The sequence below is a fragment of the Cyprinus carpio genome, chromosome B11, assembly GCF_018340385.1.
Source record: "Cyprinus carpio isolate SPL01 chromosome B11, ASM1834038v1, whole genome shotgun sequence".
NCBI lineage: Eukaryota > Metazoa > Chordata > Actinopteri > Cypriniformes > Cyprinidae > Cyprinus > Cyprinus carpio.
The window spans coordinates 16460666-16481200 of record NC_056607.1 but is presented as its reverse complement, the minus strand read 5'-3'; the positions used below and the strand labels follow the sequence as shown (position 1 = coordinate 16481200).

At 36.7% G+C, this 20535-nt stretch overlaps 1 protein-coding gene across 1 annotated transcript in view; it reads left to right on the top strand.

The window, feature by feature from the left end:
- The first annotated feature begins 12347 nt into the window (after positions 1-12347).
- Positions 12348-20535, top strand: part of LOC109060889 (leucine-rich repeat neuronal protein 2-like) — a 42107-nt gene continuing 33919 nt past the window's right edge. The window contains exon 1 of the mRNA XM_042734228.1: positions 12348-12785. The gene's annotated coding sequence lies outside the window, so the exon portion shown is untranslated. The remainder of the gene's footprint in view (positions 12786-20535) is intronic.

Sequence of the window (20535 nt, the reverse complement as noted above, 5' to 3'; positions counted from 1 at the left end):
GAGAAAAATTGTTCTTATCTTTTCCAAACTGCTCACAGTTGCTCGCTAGTCAGGCAGTTTCCTCATGGCTTTTGACTGGTGAAAAGTTTTTCAAGCCAAAATAATCTCTGTCCAGATACAGTAGCATCAAAAGATGAAGATTTCTCTGCAGACATATTTGTGAAGCTGCCCTAAACCAATTCTAGCTAAGCTTCCATTGTCAGCACGTATTTACATCACTTTCTTTACCAAACAGAGTGTGAATAGTGAGGGAAGTCTTCAAACAGCCAGACAGACTGATGGATGAGAAGAGAAATGCGTTCGTCAAAAACATTCTTGCACTTTTCCAAACCTTAAAGTAATTCTGAAGCCCCTTTCTGTTTCAAAACTCTTTTGCTTTATACTGTCATTGTGTCAGTCATTCTTTACTAGGAAGCTTTGTAATAACTTCCTGTTGGATCAAAAAGGGCAGCATCAGAGAGCTGTATGACTGCAATCTGCTCTGAGCTCAGCTCCACTGCTCATGATAACAATAGAAAGCAAGAATGAGGATTTGCAAATGTGTCAGATGCGTCTGTTAAAAGTATCAACTCCTAATCTTTTCTGCTGCTCATTTTGGTTTCCGGCTAATCCTCCCAATATTACACATTTCTGGATTTTGATAAATGCCAAAAAATGTTTTTTAATGTTTCAATTTTTTAAATGCAATATTTAAATGCCATTATCCGCTAATATCTGCTACGAAAAAAATATTTATGGAGATTTTCCGCACACTGGTATTCTGCAGCTATTCTAAATGTTTTAAGGAAACTTTGACATATTCTGAACTTTTCCATTTTTTTGTAAATGTAATTAAACATACATGTAATTTTGTAGTTTTCTTTCTTATGTTGAAGTATTCTTATTGGAAAATGATGTTTGCTTGCAAAACAAAACAAAAAACAAAACAAAACAAAACAATGGCCATTGCTTACATTAAAGTTTTTTTTTTTTGGTCCAGGCACTCCCAGTGAGCTTTAGGTAGGTCTGTGGTCAGCTGAAAAAAAAAAATAATAAATTCATAAAATTTATTAAAAAAATAAGGAAAAAAGCAAATACATATGCATTTTATTAAATGCTTAAATGTAGCTTCAGGAATGGGGTCCTTTGCAAGGGGACCATCATATTGTCAATCTATAGGGTATCTGACACAAATCTGTGTAGTGCAGGATTCAATTTTCCATAAAGAGAAAAAGTTTACATTTTTATATGTACAGTATACGCTAAAAGTTAATTCTGTAAACTAGCTCATATATACATGGGTTCAAAGGTAGAATACATGGACTAACCAAACAAACTCTGATTTTGATTTAACTTCTGCTTTTATGTAAAAAAAAACAAAAACAAACAAACAAACAAACAAAAAAATTGGCAAATGTGAAAGTGCCTGAGCTCTGTCCTGTGGCAAACCACCCTTATTACTAAAGTACATCCAGAAACATTTTCACTCTTAATCTAGGTCCAGGGATTAGTTTTTACCCCACACATTCCATAATGATTAAAGGGCAAATGTATATAGGGCAGAAGAGAGATAAAGAAAAAGAAAGAGACTAAGACAGCCATTCTGAAGTAAAAGGAGGGATTATCAATGTCAGACCTTTAAAAAGTGAGACTGAGGATTATTTCACCTTCTCATGGAGGAATGCATAATTCATGTGGTCCTGAATCCTCAATGAGTGTTAGTGGCTTCCTCCACATTTCTTCTATATCATCTCATTCTGTTCTTTCGCTCCTTCTGGACTGGTGATTTTTCCCCCAGTGTTAAAGAAGGCTGCTTTATCTGCTTGTCTGCAAGGAACATTTTAATGTCTGTTGAGCCTGAATTCCCCCTACTGCCCATCAGCTTATATCTTAAAACTTCTACAAATTTTACAGTTCTTGCTTCACTGCCCTAGCTTCTTGATTCTGTAAAATATTTTACAGCATTTTTTAATTTGCACTTTCCTGTACAGATCAAAGCAGAAGGTTTGATGCATATCATAAATCCTCATGGCTAAATGAAAATATTGCAACATCAAATTTCTTAAGGAAATGCAGAGGAAAAAACTGAGAATGTCGACCTGTTACAAAGGGGGCCCACTTAGTTAATCTATAGCAAACTTTTTGATGGCAAGGTCCCCAGGATGTCTTATTCTAAAATATAAAGGGAGTCATACATTTCCATTAAAAGACCCATTAAATATCATAGATATGTCTATATTATGAATATTATCTGATATTTTCTATTAAGTTTCTATCTTTATTATAACTATCATTTCTCTACCCATCTTTTCTCTATATCATGGTATATTTATTTCTACCTGATGGTAAAGCAGAACAACATGCCTTTTTAAATGGAATCTTTATGTTTAGCATAAACAGATGGATAGTATGATGCAAACTGTCCGTCATCTTCCCAGTATCATGCCTATCACATCAATTTTGCTTCTAAATAATTAAACAGTTAGTGTCAGCGCTTTGTGTATTATCCTTTCTTGTTTCCCTGTGACATTTCCTGACATCCTGGCATTCTAAAGCTGGAGATTTCCCAGTGAGACTGCTAACTGCTCACCATAGCATCAGCTTCAATGGGAATCGTATACAGGTTCCTGTCCAACATGTCACTTGTAATCTACCAAACAGTATCAGTATCAGGAACACAACAACAACAAAATAAAATAAAATGAATTAAAAAAAATAAATAAATAAAAAAACAACACAAATGATGTAAATTAATAATGTGTGGTGCAATGTTATCTACAGATTACATTAATGGTAAACCACCTACAACTGTATACTTTATATTTACATCTATAACTTTCAGATGGAAAGTTCTCTCCAGACAACTCAGGCTGAATCTTTTGCATGGCCCACTTGTGTTTCTGCAAGGTTGTTTTTTTTTTTTCTTTTCATTTTTTCCTCCTGAAGAGAAGTTTGTCTTCAGTATTTATTGTGTAGTATATTTGGAGTTGCATATTTTTCTAAATTGAAAGAGGCATTACATATCAGGGACAAAAAAAAAAACAAACAAAAAAAACCGCTGCAATCATTTGTCACTTGCCTTATGTAAATGAGAAAGTGGATGAGAGAGTGAGAGAATTAACATTATGTATCCTGTGGATATAACTGATCTTCAAACAGTAAGATTCATTTGAAATTCTGATTTGGGTTCTATTTTTAGGCAGGGCTGTGATGAGCGCCAAATAATGGCAGATCCAGCTGTTCAGTCTTTTTTGTCCCTTTTACATCTGGGTCCCTCAAGGCTGAGGCCCAATGGCATCACTATAAGTTTTGTCATTAATCCATGATGCAATACATGCTCATCACAAATCTGGAGTTTGTCCAAAATGTCTTTTTTTTTTCTTTTTTTTTTTTCTTAACTGCTCTTATCTCCTCATGCTGCCTGAGGGCTGGGGTTTAATCTTACAAAAAGAATCAATAAATAATAGAGTTGTACATTTACTGTGTTTGGTTAAATAATTATGTGTTAATAAATCACAAGCAACAAGCAAGACATGACGCAACAGCAAAGTCAAGTCCATCTTCATGCGTACATTTTTTAAAAAAAAGCACAGCCTAAAAACAATAAAGCAAATTTTGTGAACAGCCCCCAAGTCTAAAGGTTAGGGATATGTTTATGATATGGAATTAAAACAAATGTTAATGACTCCTAAATCCACATTTCTCTAAAATGAACCCCATTTGAGATCTTTTCTCAGCAAATATTTATACAAAGTAAGAATGTAATCACCCAAAAATGAAAGTAGCTCACCCTCTGGCTATCCAAGATGTAGATGAGTTTTTTCTTCTTCTTCACTGGAACAGATTTGAAGAAATGTAGCATTACATCACTTGCTAACCAATGGATCCTCTGTGGTGAATGGGTGCCATCAGAATTAGAGTCCAAACAGCTGATAAAAAATTCACAAGAATCAAGTAATCCAAACAACTTCAGTCCATCAATTAACATCTTGTGAAGTGAAAAGCTGTGTGTTTGTAAGATAGAAATCTATCATCAACTTTAAACCACTGCTTCTGATGAAAATAGTTCATATTACATAATAAGAGTCACCTGTTCTCCTCTTACATCAAAATCCACCAGCATATTTTTTTAGAACCGTTTTTGACTGTTTTCACTTGTAAACAGTGCTTGGTATGTGCATATTTCTCCTCTGATTTAGACAAGATGACTTGTGGATAACTTACATTACTTGAGGGATTTATGTAATATTTTTATCAGTTTTTGAACTCTTATTTTGACGGCACCCATTCACTGCAGAGAATCCATTGGTGAACAAGTGGTGTAATGCTAAATTTCTCCAAATCTGTTCTAATGGATAAACAAACTCATCTACATCTTGGATAGCCTGATGGTGAACTATTCATTTAATGTGATTAATTGATCAGCATATATAATTAATTTAAATAAAATAATCAATTTATTGACAGCCCTGATGAATAAATATAAAAAAACTTAATTTGAACTTTTTGTACAGTCATATTCTAGCAAAATCTGCTTCATCATATTGTCCCATATCAGAAATAAAAAGCTGTTTCTGTTCTTTCAGATAAAGGCAAATACCACAGCATTTGCAAAATTACAGAGAGGTGACCTTGTCAGTGTATCTTCTTTCTGTTATTTGTACTCAATCTCTTGAGGTTGTGTAATAAGTGATATTTTTGGCATATTTGGGCTACTTCACACAAGTGCCTCAGAAAACTTACTTCAGTGTAAGAGCACTCTACAATACAGTGCGTATCCTTGTCAGAGAAGAAAATACTATCCAGTCGCATGAACATGAAGAGCTGTGGTCCATTTTTAAGAGCAGAAAAACTGTAGAATTATGAATCACCAAGTGCCAGCATTGATACGTCATGTTTTAAACATCAGGACTTGGTAGAGAAACAACAGATACAAGCCACGTGCAGATAACATAAAAGCAGTTGGAACCAGATCTTGGCCAATTAAACAGTAGGAGGTGGGACTGTGTGGGAGCAGAGTATGATGGAAGGGGTGGGTTTGGGGATGTCAAGGCTACAAAATTACCCTCATTAGTCTAGTGAATGGGTCAACAGGGAAAGGCCCTCTTCAAAGGGATTTTAAACCGCAGAGGAAGAACTGAAGGACGGAACGCAACTCACACATCCAGGGCTTCTCGACATCCAACACGCTGCTAATTGCAGCCAAACTCCTGATGTGTTTTGATGATAATATTTCTCTTAGTTACCTATTTGGGTCCCAAGGCTGTATTCGGTTTCTGCATAGGCTTGATTTTGAGCTGCTCGGTCTGATGGTGTGTTGAAAGAGTGAATCCTGCGGGTGCCTTCCAGCCTCTGAAATACACAAAATGGCTTAACTGAGAGTTTTCTTTCTCTTATATCTCTCTCATTCACACATGCTACTGCGGAAGAGAATATAATGTCCACTGACACACATTCTTTTTGGAGAAGGAGGCTGAAACGACAGACCTACAGTTCGGAAAGGACTAATGTAATTAATGGAGCTTGCTGGGCTAGGCTGGCGTGGGACTGATCCAGCTGCAGTATGTGTCACCGGGCAATTAATTCACTTGACAGGTCCTCCCAAAAACTGCAAAAGGTCAGGAGCCCAGATCTGGACCTTAGCTAGCAATAAAGCCTTGAAAAAGCCATGTAAAGTTTCTCACCCAAGGTCTCAGAAAGTTCATACGCTGTTAACCTGCTGTGTAGGACATTTCAAAGTTTTTAATGTCAGGGCCAGTTTTTAATCTAGAGGTCAGACGAGGGAAATATAATTTAAATAAAGGATAAATAGAAAATCATACTGGCAGACGTCTCACTTTTTTGGTCCAATGTAGCCTAAATTCATATTTATTTGACACTATTACAAAGAAAAAGATATGTAATATAATTTACCTCACTTGAGATTGTCAGTAAGCTAGTATCATTTATTAAAACCCAGTCACATCAAAGTCTCATCAAGTTGCATTTTAAACATGTTTGCTTCAAAATACTTTTACATAACAGTAACAAGAATATTTAGTCTTTTATTTATTTAACTGTTGCTCAACTATTTTGTTTATATTCACCTTATTAGCACCAGCAAAAATGGCTGCCACTGCTCCAGGTGTGTGTTCACTACTGTGTGTATGCACTTGGATGGGTTAAATCCAATACAATTTCCGAGTAAGGGTCACCATACTTGGCCACACTTAACTTCACGTAAAAACTTTCATTCCGGAAGTGAATTAATCAATAATGACTCACTCTTTGAGAAAGCCATTGGATGCGGACGTGCCTTGATGCCTTCCTACCTTGGAATGCATACTCCGTAGGCAACATTTTTCAGCTTTTGGACACAGCAATAGACAGTGAACGAATTTGGAATAGCACAGTGATATACTACTCTCAGCAGGTTGATTGAATGAATCAATGACTCACTAGCTTATACTTGTTTTGTTCCTGAAGGAATCAGCGGTTGTGATTCAATCGCATGAGTGAAAGATTCGAATGACTCACTCATAAAGACACTTGTCACCACCTGGCTACTAGAATAATGATGTAACCTGCATGTAATGATATGATTGTACAATCTTTTGATACCTGTTATATAATGTCCTTTATCTAAACCTGCTATTAATAATATATTAAGTTAATACTGCTAAGTTTGCTGTTGCCCTTCTGTGAAGAAGATTATCTCCTTATGTGCCAAACACCCATGTACTCAAGGGTCCTTTTGACATCTCTTGACCTAAACTAACCCATTATTTTGACATCAAGAAAACAGCACGTCTCAGGGGAGGCAAAATCTACCCTTGTGTCTGTTCTTTCTGAGTCTGCTGTAAAGATCGACCTCATAGTTGCCGCACTCAAGCGCTTGTAAACATGTAAATAATTTATGGATAATGGCTCTCAATTTACTGATATGGATGTAGAGACAACCACATTTTGTGCCTATGGGATTCAGGGAATGCGCATAAGGCTGCCTTTGTTCTTCTTTTGTGCAAACATACATTCTGTGCATACCCTGCCCTGAACAAATTTAGCATGGCACAAACATTTAGCATAAAACAAAATAGCATATTCACACAAAGCAAATGTCATCCATCTTATTCACATCACCACACTTCAAAAAGATCGGCAATACAATGGGAAAGTGATGAAACACTGATGTGATCTCCTAATATAGAGAAAGAAACAATAATTGTAAATTCAGACGAAAAAAACAAAGTGTGCCCACGCAAGTAAGGAAGCGAGGAAGAATAGTCTGAAAAAAGGCAAAAATAAAGCAAACCACATTTTAAAAATAAATACAGACAGCACCAACAAAATAAACTGTATTGTCAGGTGCAATAATTATTAGGGCTGTCAAGAGATTAAATCTGTGCCAATTAATTAATCAATCTAATTGCAAATTAATCGCACATCAATTTTGGCTGAGAAATTACCTCCCAAAAGATAATTTCAAAAGTCATTACTGTGTTAGATGAGAAAAGCAATGAGCTACCAAAAAAAAAAAAAAAAAAAAAGTCTTTAGAAATAAATATTTTAATTTCAACAATGCTTAATAATGATAATAATAGTGATTAATAGTATTGTAATAATAATGTTTTTTTTAATGAATATTAAAATAAGAAGTTATTAAAAAAAATATATAATAAAAAAGAAATAGGCTATAATAGGCTACTAAAACCACCAGTATGTGGAGACAAGTCTTAATGAATGTCCTTCAGTTACCGATTCATTTAAACGATAATTATACATATGCGACAGGCAGGTTCTGTCATGTTTAATCCACATCTGCTATGTATATAAAGGTCTATGCATGTGATGTTTATTACACATGGCCAATTTTGAGAACATTCAAGAAATATTTTGATGAATTATGATATTTCTGTTGATTATTACACAATCACATTTGTAATATGCTTATAGGCTTTTTACAGATCACTCTCAACCTTTTTTTGTGTAATGCTTATTGTAGGTGAGGCTAGATAACACCTAGATTCACAGGAGCAAATTACTATCACATTTTCACAAACGGCTGACAAAATCTAACCCTTGAGCTACTGTAGCACAGCATGAGTATGTGTGAAATCCTGAACTGCCTAAAAATGCTGTGATACATATGGTAACTGCACCGTGTGCATATTCTGACCAGGTATGCAAAAAACAAAACAAAAATGCATTGTCAGAAAAATGTTAACAGTATAATATTCCAAAGAACACTTGAGCCATTTTTTTATCATCACCATTAGCTGGCCATAAATGTGGTTTTACTTTCACAGTTTCACAGAGCTTACGGAATGCATGTAATTTTGCATGCAATTCATCGCTGAGGCTACTTTTGGAAGGATTCTAAAGTGCTGTCTGTGAAAGAGTGCATGGCCTGCTGACATGCCTTGGGGCAGCAGATGAGCCCTGCAAAACGACAGTGTATGAGACGGTGGCAAGATCAGTAGAGCTGTGAGCCAAATCGGACAAATAGAGCAGTCTGGGGTAGAGGAGCTTGTTGTCACTTATATTTCTCAAGGTTGTTTTATTTTTTAAATTGGTTTATATGTAGGCATATACATTATGAACTGAACTATAAAACAGCTACTGAACATTTCTGAACAGCTACTGCCTAGAAAATGAGTATGTATACACCCCATTTAAAAGTCTGAGGTCAATAAGATTTTTATTCATTCATTAATTTTTTTTTATACTTTTTGTATTCAGCATGAACTGAACTGAACATGAACTGATCAAAGATGACATTAAATACATTAGTGTTACACAACACTGGTATTTCAAATGTTGTTCTTTTGCACTTTCTATTCATCAAAGAATCCAATTATTTTAAATTGTAATAGGAATATTTTTTCACAATATCACTTACATATGAAAAAAGCTCCAAAACCAAAACCAAAACCACCCAATTACCTCAAATAATTCTACTTTCTGTGTCAGATCATTTAGAATTTTTCAAGACATAGAGAAACATCCCAAAATCTGAAGTGTGAAAAGAGTGTGAATGACTTTCAGTTGCAGACATCTGTGAATGTTTATACACAATAACAAGTCTTTAACGAGTATATTGATTCAGCTTTGCCAGGATCAAAATATCATCTTTGCAATGTAGCAAGAAGGTTGCAGTATCCGGCTGAAAGTCTTTTTTTAAGAAACCGAGAGCATCTTCCTCACAGTATGATCAGCATCAGCAGCCATAACCTAGGATGCATCTTCAGTGAGAGAAGGAAAAGCAATCTGAACTGGGCCATGAGTAAAATGAGATGGCTCTTTTATCTTAGTCACAGAACCTAACCGATACCCCAACCCAACATCACTCAACCCAGCACTCAGTCAAGGAGGATGATTGGAGAAAAAGCAGCTTTATCCATCATGCAGAAGTTGCGGGCTCTCCAGCCACCGGCATCTCTGATGCATGAGTTCTGTCTCTGCCACGCTTGTCCTTCCAACCCAGAAGAAAATTTAAAATCAAAAGTCAACAGAGGGAGCAGATTTGAATCCAGACACTTTCACTATGGTGTCATGCCTGTAAAGGCAGAGAAAAATTATGGAAATGTTTAGCCACAAACAAATATACACATTTGTTAATGTTCCCATCACTAAACCTTTCTTCAAAAACTCTCTAATTTAATTTTTGTCAGTGCTTAATAGTGAACTTTTTTTTTCTTTTTGTATGCAGCTAACCATTTGCAACAGTCCAGTACAAATAATTGATCATGTGATATAAAACTGAACCCGAGAGTTTGGAATTATGTAGTTCATGAATATATACACTGTAAAACTAAATAAATAATAATAAAAAAATAAACAATTCAAGCTGTAAATAAAACCAAAATTATTGGAGTATGTTTTTCAAGAAAATACCATTTCAGTCTTTCTACTTCAAAGTTTTACATTTAATGTGTTAGTTGCTGTTTCTTTGTAATTAATTGTGATTTTACTTGAAATTTCTAAGTGAAAATTGTTTTTACAACACTTTATGTTTACAGAAAAAAAAACATTATGACCAGTCCGTATGTAAAAAAGCATTGCATATTTTGAAAATGTTCACTGCTACATAAAAAGGCCCGTCTTCCCATAGCTTACTGAGACTGTTAGCCATTGTTGTGCAAATGACCCATGTTCTCTTCTCTGTCATGTCAGCTATTTTGAAATGTGCCCATGCGAAGCAAAGGTCAACTTGACTATTAAGAAAAACAGCATTTCAAAGATGTGCTCAGTCCCACTTTTTAATTGTATGTCTGAAAAATTGCCTGCTTTGCTTCCTTAGGGCACCATATCTATCACATTTAATGTCTGCCATGGCTTTCTGCCCTGTCATTGTCATCTCAGCTTGTCATATACGACGCTCTGTTGATTGTTTTTATGTGATATATATCCAAGCGCTGAAATTGGCACAGACTGGAACCTCAATCTGCTGTTCATGCTACGTCCGTAAGAGCTTTGATTACTAAGCCCACTGTGTTGTTACAAGTTTTGAAATTACATGCTCGAGATGATAGCAATGGAAAATGGGAGCCACGAGGATCGCAGACAGCAGTTTAGCCTCATTGGCCCCCAGAAATCATTTTCTCCTGTACAGAATCATGATCAGCCGCTTGACCACTTCTAAAATGTAATAGCAAAAAGGCCAGGCCAGTAGCACTTGTCAAATAATAACTGGTTTGAGCAGCATCTGCGCAAGCAACAAGCAGACATATGGTTATAGGAGAGCCCTGGGTTAAAACTCATCCACTTCAAGAGCTTGGCCCTGGATCCACTGCCATTCAATTTCCACGCCCTTCAGTCTTCAGACTCACGCTTCATATTACACCCTCCACCACCTCGTTCTCTTTTCTTTGCCTGCCTCCTCTCATCCATTCAAATAGACATCAGAATAATGATGGCAAGGCATGGGTTATCGATCAAACACTCACACTCAAACAGGCACAGGACAAATCATTGTGCCATTTTGGCCACAGAAAGGGACTTAGTGAACTGTGATCCCTCCCGCGCTCTGATCCGGCCCTCCCGGGTGATGTGTCCTCACGGAGACGAGCATTTGGCTGCTCCACATGCCCCTGAGCTGTACGGCTGTTTAATTGATGTCAAAGCTGGTCGTGTGAGCATTTTCTACAGCGCGGATCCAAGCGTCGTGTCACGGAACCGCATAATGGATATTCCTGTAGACATGCCATAGACACATCCATTCATCATGCCAGAGATGGCAATAAAAAATTCATTATCACAAGAAAACTTGCGAAATGCTTATAAATTGAGAAAGGCTCCGCTCTATCGCTATCTCATTGAAATTTAATACAGCATGCCTGGTGAAAATATTGTGTAGCACTGACTACGTATGGCTCATATAGACTAACGCAGTGCCTGGATTTAAAACTTAATCATACAGTTGGTCGGCATGCCTTTATACTGATAGAACAGTATCTTGAAAAGGAAAATTCATTAAGACTTGCTTCGAATGTTGACTTGACAAAGTCTTACCTAAAAGAAAAAAAAAGGGAAAAAAAATCTTAAATGTTTAATGGGTCTACAGGACTTTTTGTGATTTTGGAATTCTGCACTGGAAAAAAACATAGGCTACATTTGATCATTAAAAATGTTACAGCACAAGTGAAGTCCGAAATTCTCCAAAAAAGTCTGAAAAATAAAAATAAATACGACCTTATGTTGTGTCAATCACATTTACACACTGCCTCCGAAACTTTAGTTCATCATAAAAAAAATCCGATCAGGTTCAATTTTCTGCATTTTCACATCCGTAGCAAGCATTTTGATAGGAAAGGATGAAGAATCAGGAAAAAAAAATGAAAAAAAAAAACGCATATTAAAACTTTGGCCAGATGTGAGTTGTTCCGAATTTAATTGAGAATGCATTTAAAAATTCAAATTCTACACTATTTTCAACTAGGAAGTAATTTTGACCTTAAATTTTGCCTGACTGATGGGCAGAGATAAAAATTAACCCCAACCCCCACCTTAAGTGAGGCATGAGCTAATCGTTTGAAAACACACAAATGGGATAGTACAGAAACACCAATTAAAAAGCTCTAACCCAGTGGTGCTTAATTCAATATGGCCATTAAATATGTCGTCCATTGTCCACGTAAAACAGGAACTGTCTGCAAGGCCTATGAAAGCATTCCATTAACTAAACAAAATCAAAGTCAGGCCTTCACATACTAGGGTTGCTGCAAGGCAGGAGCCCATCTTACTGTATAGCTGCACTTTTGACTTAGCAAGTGACTATACTGCTATACAGCTGAGTTACATGATAAAGTGACAAGAAAATAAAAGGTTTCATATACTGTTCTGACTGTGAGAAAGAAATGAAGGAGAGACAAAAAATAGAGCAGTCTGCAGTGGGGTTGGGGGCAAGAATGGGAGACTTCTAAAAGGAGGAGGTGGGGCTATGGTAAGGGCAGAGAGAGAGAGAGAGAAAGAGAGAGAGAGATCTGCCTGCCTCCACTTAGTCTCTTGCTCAAGTACGCAAGCCACTGACATCAACAGCCACACACAGACAAAAGAGAGAGAGAGAGAGAGATCGGAGAACACACAGATCCGTTCTCTGTAGATCGCCTACACAGTGTCAGAAATAGAGCTGAGTTTAAGGCAGGTGCGTACAAAGCGTCTACAAGAGACCCTGAGCGGTGAGCTAATACACAATCTAAGAGAGGATACAGGTTGATTGACTAACGTCAAGAAGGAAAACGAGAAAAAACGTGACGACAACAAAAAGGAAAGAAGAAAAAGAGGAAGAAGAGATCGAGATGTACATTGAAATGGCCCATCTATCAACGGTAGGGAAGTTTATCATTTTCTCCCAAGACCGAAATTTTTACGCGTTGCATTTGAACGCGCACTGCAGATGCTTTTCTAGTGGTGTTGACACAAGAAAGGGCAGAAAATTATTCCAGCAGAGAACAACCTGTCAGGAATCAACCTAAGCAGGTTAATTCTTCGATATTTAAGAATTAATCGAGTGGTGCTGTGTCACAAGATCTGGTGTCGATAGTTTGAAACGCGGCTCAAGTTGTGCGTTGCACTGACAGGTCGAGACTTTTCCACGCTGCATGGCAGTTATGGTCAGCATGCAGAGCACATCGGGATAGAGTTGCACTGACTCACACATTAGCTTGGCCGAGGAGAGAGAGAGAGCGAGCGAGAGAGAGACGCTTCATGTCGCATTGAAATTCCACAGCCAGAGCTTTGCGAAAATAAGGATAACGCAGTGTGCGTGCGCGTTTGTGTGAATGTGGGGGCACGCATCTGTCATTTCATTGAAGTGATCAGCATCCAGAAACTCTCCCTCCCTCTCTTCCTCTCTCCTCCTCTTCCTCCTCCCTGCTGTTGCTATCCGTGGCCGTGCCGCTGTCGCAGTTGAATTTGCAGAAGCTAGCGTGCGCGCGCTGCTTCTCCACAGCGAGCCTATTGTTGTTGTCCTCCTCCACACTCTTTCCCCTGAGGAGTGTCAGCTAACGGTGCTAATCCTTCTCTGCCTCTTCATGTGTGGGGAGGAAGCGTGCGCGTGTGGGTGTCATCCTGGAAGATTGGACCAACACACGTGAGAGTGTTGGCAGGTGTCCGGTGCATTATGCGGCTCCGAGAGAGAGAGAGAGAGAGAGAGAGAGAGAGAGAGAGAGAGCGCAATGAGGACAGATTGGGTGTGATAAATACATTAGATGATGCTCATATGTATTTTGTAAGAATGTCTGTGTGGCTGTTGCTTGTTTGTGGATAAATATAGAGTTCAACTAAACCAGTTACTAGGGACCGCTAAGGAAACGCACACGTTTTTAAAGCTAAGGTGAAGAGCAGATCACAACCTGTTTTAGGCTAGCTACTCTTCAAAGGAGAAATGGAGCCAAAAAAGTTGGAAAGGAGGGTTTGAAAAAGAAAAGGACCGAGGGACTTAGTGACGTCAGCCGAAAAGGAAAGTATTTTCAGTTTCAGAGGCAAGTTTGCTACATGCTTTAAAATATTATGTAATTTGAAAAAAAAAAAAAAAAAAAAAAAAAAAAAAAAAAAACTTCCAATGATTTGTGCAAACTGAGACCAGGAACGTGCATTAACAAAAGCTGACGTTGACTTAAATAACTAGTTTTTTTTTTTGTTTGTTTGTTTTTGTTTTTTTAATTTTATATTAGTCTAATATTTTCGTCCCCTAAAGATACACATTTCCCCGTGACTCCAAAAATAAATAACTAAATAAATGAATAAAATAGCCCTAAATGAGTTTTGGACATGGGATGTTGATGAGAGTGAATCACGATCCAATTTGCGATGAAAAATATTCTGACAGCTCATAAAAATGCACCCAGACATCAATGAATAAATTCTTAATAAGTCGTACCAAGAAATTAAACACATGACTTGTCAACTGACAACTAGACTGGAAAGATAATTGCATAGTTTGTTTATCGCAATGTTGATTAGCCCTCAGTGCTGTGTATGGGCATGATTACTGAATGCAAATATACTCTTTTTCTTGCATGAGGGAACTCTACGGTCTCTGACAGTGCATCACTGTAAACATTATTATCTTTACAGTTCCTCATCATTTAGTGGCTTATATAGTTCCTAACTACTCAAGATGTCCTTTTTATGAGGCAAACTTAACCCAACCCAATAGAGTGTGTTTACCTACAACAATAAATTTCGACGCATGGCTTTTTAAATTTAATTCAATGAAAAATACCATGACCCTTGAATTGCTCCTAATTAATGATTTAGCTAGACTGACAGTCCCAATGTGCTCTATATGCAGTAGATAGTAAATTATGTTCTTTCTTTTTTTAGTTTAAGTTCTTTTGCTCGTTCTGAAATCTCATTTGTTAAACTCACATCCACTCTGAATCTTCAGATGTCTTGATTTCATAATGCTTACAGCTACTGTTCTCTAAGTCAGCCTTTATCATGCTTAACATCTCATCTAGATCCAAAGGCAATCTAAATGAGATGCAATTTATTTGAGCTCAGCTCATACTCTCAGTCTCCACGAGAAAATAAAAAAATAAAATAAAAATGGATCCAAAGTGGATTCAAACAGTGAGTCTAAAGCTAAATAATGTACAAGTAGCAAGAAAAAAGTGAGAGTTGCCTATTAAAATACCAATCACTCACATGAGCTATGATTCATTCAATTAGTCTCAAACTCACGAGTAACTAATTTGAATGAAGCTGGTTTATTGAATTGGTTGGAGTGGTTCCTTTATGAGTTACTGACTGGCCAAGAAATGATGCTTTGATAAATCAAGGAATATATTTAAAACAAAAAAGCTATTAATCCATTTATTCATATATTTTTCTTTCTATACACATATGATCATATCATACAAAAGATATGATTCTAAAGAAAATATGTTCAGTTACTCTTCGAGAACAAACTGTAATCACAAACACTCCTACTTGACATGTTCCCTACTGATTCCACCTATAGAATAACACACTTGACCACTGCTGTCTGCTCATATTTGCCTTTTAAAGAGTCCATTCCAATGTTTTTCAATGGTGACAGCAGCATAAGTCCAGACCTACAGAACAGTGTCAACAACCACTTCACGTTGAGCATAAGACAAGACCCCCCGCCGCAACCGAAGGGCGAAACGCTGCCCACCTCTGCTTTCTAAAAATAAAAACACTAGGGGCTGACTGTACAGCTGCAAACAATTAAAGGTTTACCTTGCAAAAACAATGCTCTAGCTCCTCTGCCTGCTATCCCACCGCTTTGTGCTGGCTTTGAGGCTTGTGTGGTCTTTTAGCAGGAGTTTTGTGATCTTGTAGGTCTTTGAATGTCTTCATCCTGCAGGTAAGTGTGAGCTTGTTTGTCATAAACATCTGTTAAATCCTCCTTGTGTTAGCATCGCTAATGAGGCGAAGGGTGTGACAGAACAGATGCTTCTGAGTGTGAGAAAGAGATACAGAGGCGAGACTGTGGAAGGAAGGGAGAGAATGAAAGGGTGAGTGATGGGAGAAAATTTATGCAGCACATCCCTCCGTCCCCCTACAGATGAGTCTTCAGTGAGGGCAGATGTTTCTATCATTAAGAAGTTGAGACAGGAGAGGTGCTGCTTAGCAGATATATCTGCTGTTGCAAAGACATGCCCATTTGACTATAACGGCAGGGTCGATTATGTTTATTGATCTGCCACAAAGGAAACAGTCTTGTGCTATTTACCACATGCAATTGGCTCTCGTTCCATATGGTTGACAATGACATGCAAGAGCCTCAAACCAAATTAAGACTTGTGCGTGTGACGTCTTGTTTAACTTATCATCATTCCATGAATGTCCCTGCCATCTAGCTGCAGTAATCCCCTTTTATTATCATGGATTGGCCTGTGAACAATTTGAGATAATCCCTGTTAAACTGGCCTTAATAAAAAATTATAGCAACAAAAGGCAATGGAATTGATGTGAAGAGTCTTGGGGGGGGAGGGACTCCTAAAAAAGAAATATAAAGTTTATATGTTGTACATGATGACAGAATGGAAATTTTCCCAGGGTTGGGAATCAAGAACTTTTCAGAACTGGAAAAAAAGTTTTTTAAAACAATACCGGAAATGAATTATTTTTACAATCTTCAATCTGTTATCTAATGGTTACTGAATGTCAGAAATTATTCATATATATATATATATATATATATATATATATATATATATATATATATATATATATATATATATATATATATATATATATATATATATATGAAAGAAAAAAGATAGTATTTTAGTTTTGAGTTTGTATATAGACATTTATAATGTTCCAGAAGATTTCTTCTTCAAATAAATGTTTATCTATTCAAAAAAAAAAAAAAAAATTCTGTTCATCAAAGAAATCTGGAAAAAAGTATCACATTTAGCACAAAACAATCTATATTCACCTTGGCCATCACAGGAATAGGCTAAATTGCATTATAAAATATATTCAAATGAAAAACAGTTGTTTTATATCATCAAAATATTCACAATGCTTCTGATATTTTTATTTTAACTGTATTTGTATCAAATAAATGCAGGCTTGGTGAGCATAACAGACGTCTTTAAAAACCTTTTAAACCAACCTTTTAAATAGTAATTTATAGTCTATATATTTATTATTATAGTACTAATGGGTTGTTCCATATTTTTGGGGTAATGTACTAAATTTATGGATTTAATAATGAATGGAATGATTAAGTGATCAGAATAGATTTTTTAGTATAATTCCCAACCATAATGACATGCACACAAGGTCTGTCCACATTCAAGTTGATTCCCAGTTGCTTTTTATGTGCATAATCTCACAGCAGGCTAGACATTCATCTTAAACTACCCCTCTCCATTCCTCTTCCCTATTCTCTCTCTATCTAAAAAGCAGGCTTGACTCGGTCATCCATGGGAAAGGGCTCACTCCTGACCACTGGAAAACAGCAGTACAGCAAATGAGCCACGTGTATATGTGCGGATGTGCACAAATGTGAGTGAGCATATGCGTAATAGGGTCAAAAGGGCTGCTGGACTTCACCTCTTGTGCTCGCTGAAGAGGGCAGATGAACTCAGGGCAGGAAAGATCACAGACATCTGTCTCAAAGAGAAAGAAAAAATTGCACTGTCACAACACAGACCATCACCGCACATGCACCCAGACTCACTGCTCTGTCTGTGCACTGCATTTCTGTAAGCACATATACAAACAAATCAGCGAAAGGAGCTAAGAAATCAAATTGAATCAAAGTGAAAGCCAGGACCGGGATGTGATGTCTCTTCTGTGTAGCTCATATGAATTCATGGCCTTACAGGCACCCTACATAAAGACAAATAAGAGCAAGTATGTTGTGCATCATATCTGCATAGGCATATAGTACGCACTGCTGTCAGAAATGAATATGTTTTGTGCTGAGAGTGGTACGGATACGTCTGAAGAAGGAGGAGAAGACAGAGCACTGCTCACAAGCCTCAAGGGCATATCTGTGAATAAGCAAACACATCAGTCTGCCATCTTGCAGCGTGATGATGAACGCAAACAGTGACAGTAAAACAAACTGAAGAGATTTATCAAACAGTCGGCCATTAACATTTCATTTTGTAGCTCAACACAACAATGTTTTTTTGTACACTGTAGACTTACCAGAAAAGAGCAAAACCTTAGGTCTGTTAAACTATTCTTCATCTGACCGTTTTCTTTTTTCTTTTTTGACACCTGAAATGAAAATGGTCATTAAATATTGCTCTTTTAGTATGTATATTTACAAGTATTTGATGGTTTCAATATATATTTGAATAATAAAGCATGATTTTAATACACTTTTTTTTATTAGGACAGTAAATCATTGTTTTTAGGGAAATTTAAAAGATATTTTTTTTGTGTGTTTGATGTTAACACACCCATTACACTGACTTAAAGGCATGAATGTAATTTTAGAGAAAGCACAAAATAAGAAAAAACACAAAATAGCAATGACACATCACTCTGGTTGAAAAACTTTGATTTGACAATGAGTTTTTAATCTTATCCTGTACTGCAGCAAGCTATAAAGATTTTGAGCTGTTCTGTAGAAAATTGTTTACTCTCACTGCTGGTTGAATCAAATCTTTTATGACTTCAGTTTTCTACTCACAATGCTTGTTGTCTGATTCACACTGTCATTTGTGAGTGTTACATCTGAACTCATTTGGACATACAGAAAAATGAATTCGCCTGTACAAATGAGAGAAAAGAATGTTAAGTTTGTGAGAACATACTTTAGCAATGTGGTTCAGAACAGAGAACACCAAAAAGACACGCTGATGAGTGATAAGAGATTATTATTATTTTTTTTAAGAAATTTGTGTCTTTCTTAATGAGGAAGTCAAAAGAACTTTCTTCAATAACCACATTATGCACACTTTCCCCTAAATTCTTAAATATATCCTTGCTTGCCTATAGCAATAGAACAGTTCATTAAAAAGGCATGCCGCTAGAAAAAAAATACAAAAATAGTTTGCTTTGTCCTGCAAAATTTCTTCCTGTCTTCTCAAGCGAGCTCGGTTATGAATACTAAGGCATCTTTTCTCATTAATTGCTCTCACAGCCAGCTTAGCCGGGGTCATCGCTGCATTTTTGACTCAGTCCAATTAATAATAATCACAGCATCAGACTGGCTGAGCGAGAAGATTGCACTGTCAGAGCAACTGATCATCTTGGAAATTCATTAACAAAAGAAAGAAAAAAGGAAAGAAAGACAAAAGTGGGACTCTGAGTGGATATGGCAACCTGGTTTTATTTTTTGGCTTTCAGCTTTCAAAATGTTTGGACAATTTGTCATTAACATTCATTAAGGTGCCGGTTCCAGAAACAAACCAGGACTTAAATGAACAGATGGACTTTTCCTTGTAGAATGGCCTAACATGGACGAGTAAGACAGACTGGCTGCTGTCTGCTCCAACGGCTCAAGGCATTTGTGAAATATCAGAAGGTATGCAGCTGAATTATTTATTAGGTACCCCAGTATATTAAATTAAAAGGAAGTGACTCATAAACAGAGGACAACATGATAGCAGATCAAGGCTTATGCAAAGCAGAGCTCAAGACAATGATTTTTTTTTTGTCTACTGCTGGCTCGGTCAGACATGATGTGGTCTGCTTGCCATGCAAATATATTTTCTAGCCCTAGTAAAAATGCTGGCGTTTATGGCATTTATTGAAAAACAAACAAATTAATAAATAAACTTTGACATGATTTAGTGACATACTGTATGCAAATCATCACACATCCTGTAAGTGGCCTGAAACCATCACACACCATCAGGCCATCCTTTCATTGTTGAGCAATGACGGCCTCCATAGAGAGCATATTTCTTAACATCCACTGGTGAACAGATATGCATGTATTTGCATCCCTTCATGGCAAGTAGTCACTTCAAAATTCAGCAATTTAAAGAAAAAAAAAAATGTATAAGCATAAAACAGTTTACTTGTACAGACTTACCCTAAATAAAACATATGACTTTCTGCCTATATATACAGGCGCATAATAATGACAATATTTGTACATGGCATCCTGCCAGGTGCATGACTATCCAGAGCTGCTATTTTAGTCTACGTCTTACTCAAGCATAATGTTCACATCCCCTCCTATTTTTGAGCCAAAGTGGAAAACATGCATGTTTATTACCACATTCAGACAAGCCCTCGCCCAACCATAGAAATGCAATTATTCCCACAAGCCAAGGCCATTTAAGTCATAATGGTCACACTGATATCCATAAATTGGATGGCCAGTCTTACTTCGGCATGCTGAGTTTTCCATTACTGTGTTAGTCACATTTCAAAGTTGCCATGCGTATTATGATATCAGAATTTGAAGGGTTTTTTTCCCCCTCGTGAACCATTGCTTCTCTTAATTTCCTGATAAGAAACATAATTGTAGTATTTACTATAAATTCCTCCATAGTAGGTGACATTTAGCAGGAAAATTACTGCAAAATACTCTGAAAATTAATATTTCATAAAATGTATAACTGAAATGTTGTGACATTTACATAAGAAGCTCATCTTAACATACACCATGCTGATCTTATAGTG